This window comes from Tursiops truncatus, chromosome 10 (genome assembly GCF_011762595.2).
Source record: "Tursiops truncatus isolate mTurTru1 chromosome 10, mTurTru1.mat.Y, whole genome shotgun sequence".
Classification (NCBI taxonomy): Eukaryota; Metazoa; Chordata; class Mammalia; order Artiodactyla; family Delphinidae; genus Tursiops; species Tursiops truncatus.
In genome coordinates this window covers 45938550-45943906 of record NC_047043.1, presented here as the reverse complement: position 1 = coordinate 45943906, position 5357 = coordinate 45938550, and the positions used below count along the sequence as shown (strand labels likewise).

Sequence of the window (5357 nt, the reverse complement as noted above, 5' to 3'; positions counted from 1 at the left end):
GGGACAAGACCCCTAGAACAGGGAGGGCGTCTCTCAGCTGCCCAGATGATGGCACGCACCCTGCCGTGCCCCAGGGATGCCCAGCTGGCGATGGATTTCAGCAGAGAGGCTCTAGCTCCAGCCACCGGGAGTCCTTTGTCCGGAACCCTGTCTGTTGATGCGGCCGGCCCCAGAGGTTCAGCTCGGCCTTCCCCTGCATATGTGTGCACGGGCCCCGGCCTGGTGTTCGCTCACAGATGCCTGGCACAGAAGATACAGTGGGCTGAGCCTGTGGCCAGGTTCTGCTGTGACCTCCTTGGTCCCAATTGTCCCTTCTGCCTTCTGTATGTGTGTGTGTGTGTGTGTGTGTGTGTGTGTGTTTCTGTGTCTGTGTGTGTCTGTGTGTTTGTATATGAGAGGCAGAGGTTTGGAGGAAGACAAAGAATGATGCCAATGAACGTCAGGGAACAATACCATCCCAAGGATAAGCGTTTAGTTGTACCTGTGGCTCCTAGAGGACATGTTCCTATGTCCTCTGTTGGTAGATGCAATACTACATAATGCATGCTTGAGATAGCAGATTCCACACCCAACAAAATCTGTTCTGGGTAGTGAGGGCTTAGGCCAGAAAAGATGGACTGGATGTAACACCCAAACTCATGGATCTTCAGACGTTCACATTTTCTCTAGTAACGCAGGCATTGTTACGGCCACAGGTGGGTTTGAGTTCTTCAGCTCATCCAAGCCAAACCATTGAAAAGTATCTACAGAGTTGGAAGCAGTAGGCGGAGAAGAGGATGTGAAACGGTTTAGGGACCAGGAAGGCTCTGGCCCTCCTTGCTGACCACCGTTCCCAGGGCCTGGTGTGTTGTGTGAGCTCACTACGTCTTGATGAATTATTAGTTATCCCAGAACACATGCCCCACGTGGCCTTTCCTCTCTGCTACTAGGGACCTGAGCTGAAATCTCTCTCCAAGCCTATCAGGGTTGCTTCTGTCAGAGTGACAACAGGCAGAAGGGGTTCTTCTCCCGGGAAGGCCTGGGATCCTCTGGGTTTCCCTCGGGGCCGAGCCCATGCATAGCCTGCCCTTACGGTGAGTCCCAGAGGAGACACCATCGATATCCAAGGCTGTCTTCTCATGCTGCAGTGTGAATTCCCAAGATCTAGGGTTACTGTAGTGCTTGCAGCTGAGCTGTGGCTAAGTTCCAGGTCTGAGAATGAAACGTGCCGTCCTCAGGACTGGCTTGCCCATTTCCATTTGTGTCAGTCAAGGTCTTAGGACACTGACGGCAAGTACCGCTACTTGCCTTCAAATGTGGCAACGACCTCCTCCCTACTTCTAAGAGTGGGCTTTGCCCAAGCTTTCAGAGCCCGACTCCACGGAGCACCCAACCATCGTTGAGCCCTTATTCTGTGCCCAACAGTGTACACACGCTTACGCTTGTTGTCCAAAATAAGCCTTTCAACTGACATGCAGTATGCGGTTATCCTGTGTAGCAGATGAGGAAACTGGTGCTCACAGATGTATAGTGCTCAAAGTCACCCAGCTGGTGAAGATCAGAGCCCCGGTCGGAACACTAATTGGGGAATTATTTAAGGTATGTTTCATCCTTTGATGGATGTTGTTTCAACATTTTCATCCTTGTCCCTGCCCTGTGGCATCCTTCTTTGTTCTGGAATCTCTAAGTGGAACGGGAAGGACACATCAGCCCTTAAGCACTGGGATTTCAGATTCCAGGAGCCAGAACGGGTGACTCGTCCAGCAGCCCATGCCAGGTCAAAGTTTCTTAGCTCCCCAGCCTCTCCTCCTTATGATAATCATTTCCCTGAGAAGCCTGCAGTCTGCGTGACTTATACACCTGTAAGTGAGATACGTACTCTCAACAGTAACCGCCCAGTTTCGGTGAATGAAGATTAATGTTTTGCTGACCAAGAGGCAGCACAGAGAGCTGCAGGCCCCATTTGTTGTTTATATTACAGCAGGTGAAAAATCAAAGTGATTTGCCCAGGTTTGTTTCCAGATCAGGTTAAATGTGGCTCTGAGTCTAGGTTTAGTCATGGTCCCAACTTTGCTGAGTTTACTGTGTCTCCCCAAGAGCCACTCACCCCTCAGTAGTTGTTTCTCTTACAACAAGGCTCGCTGTGCACGCTGATCGGCCCACACCTTCCTCCACCACCCGGAATATCCTGGAACACTACCCTCACCGCTCCCACACCCAGCAGTGTCCTGCATGCTTGCTTAGCACCATCCCAGAAGTCAAGCTTCCAGGGGAAACGTCACGAGTGGGTTTGGAAACACGAGGAAGCCACGGCTCGTAAAGTGATGGGGAAATAGGGCCAGAGCTCACGTGAAGGCACTGTCATCCTCAAGCACCATCAAACCGAGAGTGAGTTTGCCAGCCCAGGAGATGAGTAAAACCTCAAGTTTGAGGAAGGGCAGATGCACCCTATTGTGACTGGGGCCTAGCACGCCCCAATCGTAGGCCACCTCATGGCTTCCAAGAGGGATTTGAGACGTATAAAAGGTGTGCAGTGTTAGAGCATCTCAAAAGCCTCAGCATCTCCACGTTCCAGCCACTGGTGAAATCAGGTATGTCGGGCAAAGGAACGCAGCTCTTGGGAGCTTGGTTCTACCTGGTCCAAAACTCTGCGGGCAGCTGGGGCTTGTGCACCGGCTGGCTGGTCAGCAAGAAAGGCCTTGTGTGGGCAAATCTCTCGTCCGTATCATTTGGGACGCACCTCTCTTGGGCTACAAGTCAACATCTGAAGTGTGTGGGGTGGGGGCTGAGATGGGGGTCCAGGGTGTGACCAGAGTCCTGTGTTGAGGGTCCTGCTGGCATGTGTGGTGGCGCTGTTGTCGTGGCCAGGAGCTGAGCGGAGCTGATTAGGAGAGGGTGGCACCAAGTCTAGGGCAGGGCTGCCCTGAAGGGAAAGGCCAGTGCAGCGAGGGAGGAGAGCTCCTCAGGGAGCAGGGGGCAGAGGCTCAGGGAGCTCAGAGCAGCAAGGACATGAGGAGGTGGTAAAGCGGCCATGTCCTGCTCTGGGAGTCGGGGACCATTGTTCCACCCCCGTGTGCTCAGTGCCTGGGGATCCATGACTTCCCTCTCTAAGATGTGCATTCTCCCCTAGAATTTAGTATCGATCTAAACGGTCCTTTTGTCTCTAGATGAGTCTTTTCTATGAATTCTCTTACTGAGTGGTTAGCATGCTCCATTACAATTGTTTGATATTTATATAAAAGGTCAAAATCTTTACAAGAGTACTCAACGTGTTTTGGTTCTCGTGTGTGTGTATGTGTGTGTGTTTGTGATCACGCGAGCACACACACACACATATATCTTTACACTCATATTTACCTGTGTATTTACATGTGTTTGCGTGGAGATTTATATGCTCATTAATCCTTACAACAACTTTAAGAAGAGTACAGAGAAGTTAAGTACCTTGCTCAAAGTCACACAGCTGGTTCATTTTTGAGACAGGACTCACATCCAAGAAAATCATGTTCTAAATTCCACAGTATCTGCTGTGGAAGGATAATACATTTGTCCTCATTGTCCCTGACCTTTCTTCTTATTCTTTCCTTCTCTCTCCTGTCTCTGTCTGTCTGTCTCTCTCTCATTTTTTATATTTTTGTTTTTTCTACCCCTCTCCATTACTCTTCTCCTTTCACCCATTTTTCCTCTCTTTCTTCTTTCCTTCCTTCCTTCTATATTTCTTTATTTGTCTCAATTAAAACCTTGCTATGGCTTACAAACTGTAGCTACAATTTATACTGACTCACCTCATTGCACACACAGACACATTTAATCGGTGAAGCCAGTAGGCAAAGGTTGAAATGGCACAGGTTTAACGAGGGAAGTGGTTCTCCTGGGTTGAGTGTCTCTAAGGTTCTAGAGTTCCTCACTTCAGTGTCTTTTCCGTTGCAGTGCACATCCAGACCAGAATGTATCATCCAAAGCAGAAGCTGTGCTGCCCGCTACCAAAGGATTGCTGCCCTCCATCCCAGCAATGCTGCACCCCACCAAAGTATTGCTGCCCCTCACCAAAGGATTGCTGTCCCCCACCTCAGCAGTACTGTCCCCCTCTGCGGCAATGCTGTCCCCCAGTAAAGTACTGTTTCCCCCCACCAAAGCACTGCTAAACTCCACCTCAGCACAGCAAGCAGCCTTGAAACCTCCACCCAAGGGCAAGGAGCCCTCTGTCCCAACGTGCGCAGCCCTCAGCAGTGCCAGAAGTCCAAGCAGAAATAAACCGCAGGCATGGGCCAGAGGCCAAGCTCCCTGCAGAACAGAGATCATGAAGCCCACTCCCCTCTCTTAGCCAGCTAGCTGTCAGCACCGCTCACCCCCGGCTTCCGGAAGCAGCCACACTTGTGGAAAAGGCAGCACCAAGATGGCAGCTTCCTGGATCAACATTTCTTATGAATTAGCAGCTGCCGTTTCCATTTTGCAAAGGATCTGGTTCTAAACCTTCTAATCTTCTTTGCAGACGTGTATACGTCGCCCTTTTGGCTTCTTGGAAACTTAAGCAACATGCCTGACCACCCTTTCCTAGCACACGTGGTCTCTGCTCCAGTTTTTCAAACAATTAAACACAATTCCGCTGCCATGAATGTGTCGGTTTGATTATTTCATCATCTTACAGTTGTTAACTCCTGCAGATTTTGTATCCTGCTGCCTAAATAGAGCCCTAGGATGGCTGGGCATGTGGGTGCAGCTGGGGCAGAAGGCATTGGGAGATGCACTTCTGAGCTGAAGGACATTTTCCATGGTTCTGCCAGGGTGAGGAGGAGAGATGGGCACTTCAGCCGCATGGAGACATATACCCCCATACTTTCAAAATTAGAATAGCCTTCGGACACTGGGGAGATGATGCCCAGGTCGAAAACGGAGGCACAGAAAGAGTAAGGGAAACCCAGCCAGGAGCTAAATAGTAAAGCAGAGGCAAATAAAGGGAAATTCAGAGAATACTCCAGGGGCATGTGGGTGAAAATGAATTGAGGACCCGGCCTCAAAAACTCTCCCACTGGTAAAGGAAAAGACGAGATTTTGTTCAAGCTAACAAAATGTTAAGAGACAGTGTATGTAAAAATCATACATCATGGGAGAAAATATTTGCAAATGAAGCAACTGACAAAAGATTAATTTCCAAAATTTACAGGCAGCTCATGCAGCTCAGTAACAAAAAAAACAAACAACCCAGTTCAAAAACGGGCAGAAGACCTAAATAGACATTTCTCCAAAGAAGATATACAGACTGCCAACAAAGACATGAAAGAATGCTCAACATCATTAATAATCAGAGAAATGCAAATCAAAACTTCAATGAGATATCATCTCACAGCAGTCAGAATGGCCATCCTCAAAAAATCTAG

General features: G+C 49.3%; 1 long non-coding RNA gene across 1 annotated transcript; it reads left to right on the top strand.

Moving 5' to 3' along the window:
* The first annotated feature begins 2145 nt into the window (after positions 1-2145).
* On the top strand, positions 2146-4591 carry LOC117313887 (uncharacterized). The gene is made up of 2 exons (XR_004528473.2): positions 2146-2570; positions 3910-4591. It is a non-coding gene; the product is annotated as an uncharacterized lncRNA (long non-coding RNA).
* Positions 4592-5357: the final 766 nt, after the last annotated feature.